This window comes from Parasteatoda tepidariorum, chromosome 1 (genome assembly GCF_043381705.1).
Source record: "Parasteatoda tepidariorum isolate YZ-2023 chromosome 1, CAS_Ptep_4.0, whole genome shotgun sequence".
In the NCBI taxonomy this organism is placed as follows: domain Eukaryota; kingdom Metazoa; phylum Arthropoda; class Arachnida; order Araneae; family Theridiidae; genus Parasteatoda; species Parasteatoda tepidariorum.
In genome coordinates, this window is record NC_092204.1 from 42,816,967 (window position 1) to 42,828,999 (window position 12,033).

The following is a 12,033-nucleotide window of genomic DNA, read 5'->3' on the forward strand; positions in this document are numbered from 1 at the left end:
AATTTTTTTAAGGAAAAGAGTGAGAATAAAAAAAGTTTTAAATCTTTATTCGATATACAAGTGTAAAATATGGTGCTTAATATAGATTGGGGACTACTAAGAAATTTTTATAATCTATTTTCTTAAAGTTGAGAGAAAAAAAAAACACATTTTTTAAAAAAAAATCAGCTTTTTAGATTGGGTACAGAGTAAATTGACTAAATCTATAAAACAAATATCTAATTTTCCTCCTTGCAAAATCTTTAAAGCCATTGTTGTACAAAATAGACAATTTATATATTCAATCGGAACTGTTTAGTTTCTGATGATCAATTACATAATAGCCACACTCTTATATAAAAGAATGTGCAGAAAAGAAATTTATTAAATAACTGTATTCAAATTCAATTAAAAATAATAAGTAATTGAAATCTCAATGAGAAGAAAACGGTCTTCTAGATGAGAAGGAAGAAAAAGAAACTCTTCAAACTACAACACAATGTTAGTTAATCTTATTTAATTGCAATAAGTGTAATGTAAGCGATAGTAGAGGATTCCTACAAAATCTTCTGATATGGAATTTCTTTATACAATAAAATTTTTTAATCAGAATGCAAAATAAAGTTCAAGTATTCTGTGTATAACGCATTGGTTGTCAGTACCTAGTAAGGTTTTTCGTCGTCATGCTTTCTATTTTATTAATTTTTAGAAAAAATTGTAATTGAAGATTGGATTTTATGTGCAACTAATTCGCTCTGGCATGTGCCTGTTTTTAGAACGGCACGCAATGATACATATTAATACACTTAAAAAAAGGCCGGAAAAATTACTGTAATATATAGTAAAGGCATTTCTGGTAAAAAAAGATACCACAATATCTGTAAATTCTTCTAAACTCCTCTGTTGGTAATTTTTTTTTGCTAATATGGAAACGGTTTATCAGAAATTCAGATTTTCAAAATTATAGTTCCTATTACTAAAACTTAGTAAAACATACAAAGAAGAAAACTAAATTTAACTGAATAAATGGTTTTTATGCCATCTTACTATAATAAAATTACAGTTTTTTGCCATATTTGCCAAAATGTATCTAATGTTATAAAACCAAATTTCATTGTTATTTTTAACAAAATTATTAAGTACCATGGTAATAATTACCGAGCTTTTTATGTTCATATAAAGTCCGAAACACGGTGAATTTTACCGTATTCCATCAAATTTGATTATAATATTTGCTATGTAGAAATTTATGTTAAGAGACTGTTAAGATGTGTAAATTTTGGATGAAAATTTAGCTGGAAATGCTAAACTGAAATCACTGAATAATTTTTTAGCAAAACGTCGTAATTTCACGCTACTCCATATTATTGTCTAAATTGAATTACCTCCACTTTTGAGTATTTTTATTTCTACATTAGAAAACAAAGAATTTATTCAAACTAAAAAATATTTCATTTTTAATTAAAATTCAGAATTATATGCTTTGGAGCATATAATAACGACTTAAAATTTCGTAACCTATTAAAATTTCGTAAATTGTGGAACCTAAAACTTCAAATCTAAAGTTAACTGTAAAAATTTATTAAACATTTTCTTTTCAAAATTAAGGTAAATTCGAGCATAAATTCTAAAATTTTTTGATACTACGTTAAGAACTCTACAACAAATAGTAATTCATAAATTTCATAATATTTTTTTCAGATCAATAATATGGTTACTTAGGTTTGGAGCTTAAGACTTTAAAACATTTTAAAAGATTAATGACATAGAACTAAATATATATTATTCAATATTTATATTTTAAGGAAATATTCTTAACCTTCTTAGATAAAAAACAATAAAAATAATAAATTCATTCTTATAAATTCTCATTAGCTTTTAGTTTAAAATATAGCTTCATAAAAAGCATACAAAATATAGATAGAAAATTTCCAAGATCTCTAAACTAAACTTTTTTTAATGCTCTTTAGCGTGAAAAGATTTTCTCAAAATCAATTGAAAATATATTTAAAGTATGAAATTGCTATTTCTGTTTCATCTGTTAGCATGCGGAGAAACTATAACGCTGATTCTTACGGTCGGAGAAAATAATTTAAAGGCATGTAGATAGCTATTGAAAAGAATTTTAAATATAAAGAATAAAATTAAATTGCCAATTTACTCGGACTCCCAGTCGGATTCTTTAAACAAACGCTGAAATTTCTAACCTCCATACATAGGAAGTTTCTTTTTAACGAATTTCTCAAATAGTAGTAATTAATTCCATTAAATTTGGAGGCATATAAATAATTTAATAATTAAGCAATATCTATCTATATGCCTTCAAATTTTTATAGATAAATAATTTAAAGTTATATAGATAGCTATCAAAAAGAATTTCAATTATAAAAAATTAAAATTAAATTGCCAATTTATTGCCAGTCGGATTCCTTAAATAAACACTAAAATTTCTAACCTCCATACGCAAAAGTTTCCCATTAACAAATTTTTCAAATGGTAGTAATTAATTTCATTAAATTTGGAATCCATTGTTACTTATTTTTTATCCAGTTACATTTTAGTTAGCTACATTTAAAATAATGTATTTATCATCAATCGATATAAAGTAATCAAAAATGACTAAAAACACATAAAAAATAAATAACGCTTCAAACTCCCCCGTATCTCAAATCAGATGATTAAATTTCTTAATTCTCTGAGCGCTATAAAACCTACTATGTTTTATTAAAGCCAAAATTTAATAACATAATAAAGCTAACAAGGATTTTTATTATCCTTTATCAAATCATCTTGTTATCCTTATTCTCGACAGCAAAAATAAAAGACCTAACCTTATGAAGTACCGTTTAAACCTTATCTTTATCCGCCATTGCTGTTGAAACAGATAACCCAGACAACTATTTGTTTCACTTTGTCACAAGACGTGAACACTTATCTTAAGTGTCGACCTAACATTTAGTCGTTGGTTTTTATGAAATTCTACTTTCTTTCTATCAATCTCTGCTTCTAATCACAGGGAAGCAAGTTTAAGAAATGCTTTCCCATTTTATCGTTTATTATGTTTGTTTTCATTTTCTTTAAGGGGTTCTTCTTGTCCTAAAGGCAGCCTGTTCACCACAATCTATTTGGATCATTGGGTAGCTTTCGTTTTTGTCGAGGTTGAATCTTTTTTTTCTTCTTTTTTTGCCACCAACTTCCCGATTCCTTTCACTCGTCTTTGAAGCTTTTCCAGGTTGTTAATTTCTTCTTGGAAATCTTTTCTTACATTTCCTTTGATAGAAAGAAAGGGGTTCGGAAAACAGTTTTTTTTTCTTCTTCTTTTCATTGCACGTTTTGCACTGCTTTTTGTGACGAAAAGAAAGCAGAAAGTTTTTATGTGCCTGTATTTCTTGCGGTTATCTCTCAGCGTGTAAAAGGGTGAACTCTTTACTTTTTTTGGAATCTTTAAAAGAGCAGTTATTCTAGAAATGTTTTCGAAAGAAAAGAACAATAATGGAAATTCTCCACTTGGGTGATTGCGTCTATCAAATTCCTTTTTGGTTTCAACAATCAAAAAAGCATTTTAAACAAATTCACACTTTCATTCATTCTTATACATTTTCCGAAATATTTTGTTGTTTTCTTATAACTTCATACAATACCTAAAATATTTATCATGATTTTTCAAATTAGTAGGATTTGAGGTTTAAGCATCGAGAGCGTGCTTATAAATATTACCTTCACAACAATCACGCACCTGTTTTTTACTCACCACACAGATAGTTTAGCGAATTTTGGAGCATGATAAGACATAATACTGCTTATATTTTTAAAATCTTAACTTGCTGCGAAGTTGAACAATTCTATCATACTTCTAATACTTAATTAAATGATTATAGTCCAACTTACGCTAAAATATAATTCGATTCAACACTTTCCCGGAAAGCATGTAACCTTACGACAACCTTGTGTTAGAATTTTCTTTTTATTGTCAAGAAAGTGCTTATACCAAAAACCTTTTTTCATTAAGGCAAAAATATTGCAATTTCAAACCTTTCATACTAAAAGGATTTAAAATTATTTTTTTAAGCTTTTTTAAAAAGTATTGTCACTTAGGTTTATAATAACCTTTTAGTTGACGTCACACTAGCGATAAGATCAAACTGCATCGTCCTTTAAAATTTCGTGACATAATGGATTTCAGCTGAGCATAGAGGACTTTGTGAAAAGAAACCTTATAATTACCTAGATTTAATATTTTCACCTTGAGACTAGCTTCAAAAAAGTTTTTTTTTCACGCTTGAAAACCATAAGTCAACCTCGACTTAAGGTTTTTATATCGAAGGTTGTTTTCCAAGGTTTTGGATTAGGGTAATGTACGTAGAATAGAGCAGATTGTCTCAGATCTCGTCTTAAGGGTAGAAGGTTTGCACGTAAACCTCATTACGAACCTTTCTAGGTTTACATTAAAAGATTTTTGCTTATTGGAAACAAACCCTTTTTTCCTATCTGGGTTAAAGTTGTAGCAAGGGTGCACATTAGTATCATTTAACATTAAAACTTTTTATGTGAGCGTGAAAAACTTAATTTCATTTTGTGATTTAAATCTTGTGGCTATCTTAAGCAAAAATATTAAGGAAGAATTAAAATATGCATCGCTTAGTTACAATCTGATTTAATTATTGATACTATTAAATTATGACAAGAGTGTATTAAGTTGGTGTCTAATTTTGTATCTAGTTAGTATTTAGAATTATTAACTATTAACAAGTTAAATTATTATTTCGTTATTTATTCCAAAAAATATTGTCATTTAACTGTAACGCATCTAGATGGTATTAAGAAAGTGCATGCTGAGAGATAAAAAAAAGTTTCTAGAGCAATGAAACTTGAAATTAAATGTCTATATTACCTTACAGTGATATAAGTTTAAAATGTATACACTGAATGTTAAATTCTTCACTCATTTCAAATCCACTTTATTTATTTACCAGTTTAATAGCATTAAATAATCAACTATATTCAACAGCAAATTAAGAAAAACCTGCACAAAAAACAGCAAATTAAAAAAAAGAATCTTTTTGTGGATCCCTGTCCTCTTGGACATCGAAGGAGTGCACAAACATTCTTGTTAAGTAAGTCGAAGGCTTGGATATTGTCTCCATCATCACCTCTGAAGTCGTTAATGCAAAGCGCAAACGTTTCACTGAATCTTTTAAAGGAACCTTCCATTCCAGACCTAAGGGGTTCTAGGAACCTGTCATAATGATCTGACTGCAAACGCGACATTTCAAGAACATGACGGTATCTCCAGACAAGAGAACCAGATACTACCCTGTATGCAGACATTTCTCCTAAACTTAATTAATGCAAGAATACCGGGGTCTCCGTAGCTGAGCGGTATCGTCTGCCAAACGCTGTGCAAAGCGTGGAGGTAGCGGGTACGAATATCTCCGTAACGCTGGACTTCGTGACGTCCTTCTCTGAATTGCTCAGTCTTTCTACTCGACAAAGGTTTATAAACCTAAATTGAGCACACAAGCCTGCAAATGTATCTAATTTTAATAAACAATAAAGCAAGAATACATTTTCAACTGCAAGACCATTTTAGCTAGAATACTTTGGCTCAACACCAGAGAACATCCTATCCTTACAAAATTTTAAGGTGTTTTTGAGGTTTATTATGAAGTGTTAAGGTTGGTTTGAGGTACATTTAAAGTATAGAACCAACTTTAAAATATCCATCTCACAATCAAAAGTGAAGTCGTAATGTTCACACTTGAGGTTGTTTTGAGTCTGTTAGAAATCTACATTAGAGCAACCAGTTTAGAGAGGGTGTTTTTCAAGGAAATAAATATATTTGAGAAATAAAAAATTTACCCGACTTCAACTAAAACATTGCTGACCTACAAAAGTATTGCTGAAAAAACCTACAAACAAAGCTGACCTACAAAAGTATTTCAGCAAAAGTATTGCTGATCCATATATGGGGTAAATCTTATAAGATGTGAATGAAGTAGAAATTAAAATCTAATGATAAATTTATTTATGGTGCAAGAACCTATCATTTTCTAATAAAGGTGTATTTTTTACACCTGTAAACCAACCATAAAGCAACCTTAAAAACGTTGCAATTTTTTGAAAGAGTAAACGGTCCTCAGGCGCCACCAGAACTCGCAGGATACATTCTTAAAACTTTTGGAAATATTTACCACTTATATAGACAAGACAACTAAAACAACAACAACAACAATCACATTCAATTTAATTTTTTTTCAGAAACTTGACATAAAAAGAAGTAATTTGATTACTTGAAAGTAATTTACTTTCATAGTTTTTATTGCCATTAAAAAGACACAGTCTGTAACCTTTACAAAAATTGTAAAGTAAAATCGCAAGAGAAAACGACAATAAAAAGTAACAGAAGGAATCGAAATTCAGTTTTAAAATAAGGAAAAGTCCAAATCCCAACTCAATCCGTATTCACCCCTATAATATCTTCTTCGTATGATCGTTTTATTTGCATCCCATAAAAAAGTTGAGATTCCAGTAAAAATGAAAATTCTGAGAGTCCTTACCACGTACTACTGAAAGTTCAAATGCCCTTTTCTTTTAGCGATAAAAACTGCAAGAAAGAGTTGCAGTTGGCCGTAAATCGTAGAAAAAAGACTGTTACCTAGAATGTCATTTGAAATAATCCTGTCTTCATAATCCATCCCCTATCAGTGAAATTGTATTGGGATGAAATGCGATTTTTAAGTAATAACACTGAGAAAAAATGTATGGTAAAAACTACAAGTATATTGTAAAACGTAATGCTTTTTGCCGCTATAGGAACACCAAAAAGTTCAATAGTTTTTACCGAATTGCTTTGGGGATAATTTTGGTAGAATTAGCAATAATATATGTTTTTATAATATGTGATAAATGTGGTGAGTGTAGTAATTTTTCATGATACCTTAGAGCGTGGCGTGAAAATTATTTGTTCAGTTAAATGCTGTTTTTAGTGTTGTATTTTTTACTAAATGTGTGGTAATAAGAACTAAAATTTTGAAAACCAGAATTTCCAGAAATCTGTAACCATATGAACTGAAAAATTTCTAAATGAATGGTTTATATGCTGTATATTGTGGTTCTTATTTAAAGGATTATGGTTTCTTTTTATTAAAAATGTCACTAACATACAGTGCGGTAATTTTACCTTTATTTGTTCTTCCTTGACAGATCCAAATTTGTAATTAAAATATCCATTATGTAGCATATTTAAGATCATTTATCACCTTACATAATAAGAAATATTTGACAGTAGCGGATGTTTCCTTTTGTTGGGGACATTCATAATTCGGATCCTGACCCTGCTTACTTCAACTGCTAAGATTCTAAGTGGTACTGCAAGGATTTTTGTTCTTGCAATAAATTAGGATGGTATTGTATACATTAGCTTCCCTGTGACAACGACATATTTTATTCTTTGGATTTGAGTTTTTCTGTAATTTTTTTTCACGTTTCCTGATTTCCTGCTTATTTCGATGTAAAAGATACGATACTTTTTTGGTACCAATTAACATGTTTAAAATTACATGTTTTAGACAGAAACAAAAAATTTATCTCAATATTTTAAATTTTTATTTGGTATTTGGTATAGAGCAATTTTCTTATTAAATTTATTTTGAACTTGAATCGATTGATTGATTGATTGATGTAAATTTTTGGCGCAAGAGCCATGGTTTGGATATACCGAGCCGAAACATAGGTTAAAATCATACCAACTAGGTAAAAATTTCTGTAACTTTGTTAAAACCAGAACAATTAAGTTGAAATAAGCAACTTGTCCAAAATTAAATCAACTAGTTTAAAAATTTTCAACTAGGTTAGAACTAGTACTAAATCAGATTGTAAAGCCCGATATGTTTGATGTACAGTATTAAATTTGGATGAGGTGTGTCTCCAAGTAAAAATGATGAACTCGAATTGAATTTATTAACATTGTAAATGAGCAAAATTTTGCAAAATTGTAAAAGAAAGCAAGTTTGTAACAGGTATTAAAGCAATAAATCAAAAATTACGTAATCATATTTTAACTTTGCGAGTTTCATTGAGTAAGCATTTTATTAAACCCAACAATGTATCGAGTTGAATTCACTGGTAACAAATAAAAAGATAAGTACCAAACCAATAAGCAATATTTTTCATGTTTCATTCTTTTTCTTGGATCAACAATTACATTGAACTCAATACAATATGAAAAATGATGCAACGTTAATAAACGAATAAATAATATATTTCGACAAATCGACTTATTAATACCGATATTTGTTGCTATTTTAATATTGATTCAAGATTATTTCGGACTATCATTATTCTTATTTATTATTATTCTGCATCGTTAATCTTCGTTAGAAGCTCATTATTTATCGTCTTTCTAACATAATTTCTTGAAACTCAGGTGCACATAGGTAAATTGAAATATACTGAGCATTAGTAAAAAGAAAACTCTAAAACCAGACTCATAAAAATTTTAACCTCAACATCAAAGCTTCTACTCAAGTCAAGCAGTTCTTTAATCATATTATATTAAGAGAGAGAGAATCCATATCTATTTACTCCATTAAACTGTAGAAGCTATTTCGGACTATCAATCATAATTTGCGCCGACAGTGCGCCAACGGCAGTGCATAAAATTAATGAAATGATATAGAAATTTCGTGAAGTGATTAACTACGGCACAATTTAATCCCCAGTAGCCCATTTAGCAGCATCTCTCAAAATTCTAGGGTTTAAACTTTCAGGAGAGATAAAAAATCCTGATAAGCCGATAAAAAGTAATCGAAATTTTAAAAAAAACGTATAAAATATTAAAATTAACTTCGAAAAAAATTGAATGCAAGATATCGTTACAAGGCGTTTCTTCAAAATAAATTATAATATTTTATTATTAATTTTATGCTTAAAAGTTAAGATTCCAAATCAAAACTCAAATCATGTTTTTGAAGTTATACTTCTGATGCGACTTCCAATAAGGTTGCGTTAAATGTTTAACGCTACATTTTTATTGGCCGGGAAATCACGTGGTAGGATCCAGTTTTCCCTCATTCATTTCCATATTGTTTTGGTTCTCACTAGCATAAAAATAATAAAAGTCATAAAAGTATTGTTTTTCTATAAATATTTTTTTAGTTTGTTTTGATACACATATAATTTAATAGGGTAGTATTTTTTATTTTAAAAAAATTCATCGTACAATTGTAAAAAATGAGTAAAAACAATCCCACGGACAATGCGACGGATTTAAGGTTATGTCAAGGTACGTGTCTTGTGAATATCAATTTATTGTTAGGTTTTCTCTTCCGAAATTACATTATGACTCATTCACATACGTTATTAATACAAAAACATTTTCCAGGGTGAGACGATGAGGCAACCACAAGCACTTCCACTGGTTCAAAAGGAGGGGAAAATGCACAATATTACCGTGATTACAGAGCACGGAAGCTAGCGGAGCAGGAAAAAGAGTCGTTGAATAGAACTAGTGATCCTTCTACGACTGCTGATTCTTCTACAATTAACGTCGCAGATTGCGAAGTTTAACTTCTTCCGCGCGGAGGGACTCCACGCACTATTTTTTTTTATTTATTTTGAAATATTTAGGTTTTTGATTTCTTTCATTCTTATTGAAATTTCGAGGCCTTTTGATCCATAATACATTTCAAATTTGCGCAAATTTAATATGGTTCTAAGATAAACCATATTATTGTAATCTTTAATCTCAATTGTCTCTTACTATGCTTCTCATTGAAAAAATTAAATACCCAGTTAAAATGGCAACAAATTTGAACCGTATTATGTGCATGGATAAAATAAATCTAGTAACACAGCACAGCACTGTATGTATAATAATATTTTTAGTAAAAAGTATTCCCAAAATAATTTTTACTAAAAACCATAATAAAAATATACGGAATTTAAATCCTCCATTCGTTAATTTTTCCTCCCATATGGTAACGGTTTATTAGAAATTCAAGTTTTCAAAATTATTCTTTTTACTACGACACATTTGGTAAATTAATTATAAAATTGAAAAGTAAATTAGACTAAATAAATGGTTTTTATGCCATTCTCTATGGTATAATGATAAAATTACAAAATTTTATCACATTTACAAAATTTTGTAACTGATTATAAAAGTATATTTTATTGTTAATTTTACCAAAACGCTTCGGTGAAAACTACCGAGCTTTTTGGTGTTCCCATAGAGCAAGGGACACGATAAAGCTTACCATATTCTAGCAGTTTTACCAAACTTTCTTCTTAGTGGTTTAAGTTATCTATATCATGTTTCAACTTTAAGCTGAGTTTTCTAATACCATATTCTTAGCAGGTAATGCCAAAAAAGGAATAATATTTCTTATTTAATATCATAAAGAAGAAGAGACCATATTTATTTTTGAAATATTATTTACATAATGAGATTTTTATTTGGAAAATAGCCCAAAATGCACATTTAAGAAAATGGACACTTCTCAAAATGCACTTTTCAGAAAATGACAGATTTCAAAATTCACATTTAAGAAAATGGACGCATCTCAAAATGCAAATTTGAGAAAATTGGCACATTTTAAAATGCACATTTAAGAATATGGACATAGTTTTTAAAATGCTTATCAAAGAAGCTGAACATTAAAAAAAACTTACTAAGCTAATTACTTATATATGAAATAAGAGAATTGCGTGGTGCACCATATTGAAATATTACACTAGTATATCATCTATATATGCAATATTTATTACATTCTACATTATTTACAGTTCAAAATCTGCTTCAGTATTTAAAATTTAAGGCCATTATGCACCATTATAACTTCTAAATTAACGTTTCCATTACAACTTTGAATCAATTCTACGATAGTTAGTTTTCCACATTTAGTTTTATATATTCAATAAAAATATCCACTATCAGTATTTTTAGAACGTTTTTTTTAATACCTCTGCACTTCAAAATATCTCTTATGAAATTTCCTATCTGAATATTTTTTATCACTAAATCACTTTATTGAAATTCATATGCGCATGAAATTTCGTTAGATTCCCTAATTTCAGGTTGCATGCATTTTTTTTCTGACTTTCTTTTCCGTAAGAAAATTTTTCCCAGATGCCCTACGGTTATTAAAACTGGAAATAGGGATGTTTCAGCTTTGATCTTTCCAAACTTTTATTGGAAAATTTTATAAATAAAATATTTCAGCATAGAAGTTGATTTTATCAATTTTTTTTTTCTTTTAACTTTGCATATACTTGTTATTTATAGAAAGATAGGAAAAACCGCCAAATGATCCAAGCAACTTGAAGATTATTTTACAAAATTAGAATGGTATCATATTAACATAAGTAAATATATCTATTTGATGTTTCAAGAGCAAATGGATACTTTTCCAGTTTGTAATTTTTAGCATATTTAACACTACGCGGGTAGTAAACAAACGTTATTGCCCGAACAAATTTACGTTACATTAAATTACGTCGCCTAAATTTACTCATTAAAAAGGTAGAATCAAACATTAAAAAGCTGGAATCAAATCTCAACCTAGCACTTGCAAGAGTTCAGGATTTTGCTGCAGAACATAAACTAACATTCAATGTTTCCAAATGAGTGACAAGCTTTTTCACCACCAATAAACATATTTATAATTATCATCCCCAGATATCTCTGAGAGGTATTCCTCTCACTTATGAAAAGTACCCTAGATATCTGGGTTTTGTACTAGACCCAGAATTTACTTGCAACAAACATATTGAGGTCCTGGTGGCCAAGAGTAGAAAGTGACTGAACGTCCTTAAATACATCTCTGGCCATGACAGTGGTTCAGACGCGACCACACTAGGAACAACACACATAGCTCTTGTGACACCTATATTAGAGTATGATCAACAAATTTATTCGAGTGCGTCAGCCAACATAGTGCGGGACTAATAATTACAGGTTTGCGACATTCCTGCCTTGGTGAAATTGTGTTATTTGAAGCAGACCTTCTGCCATTAAATATGAGAAGAGAGAATTGTCTAGTGAAATATTTTAGT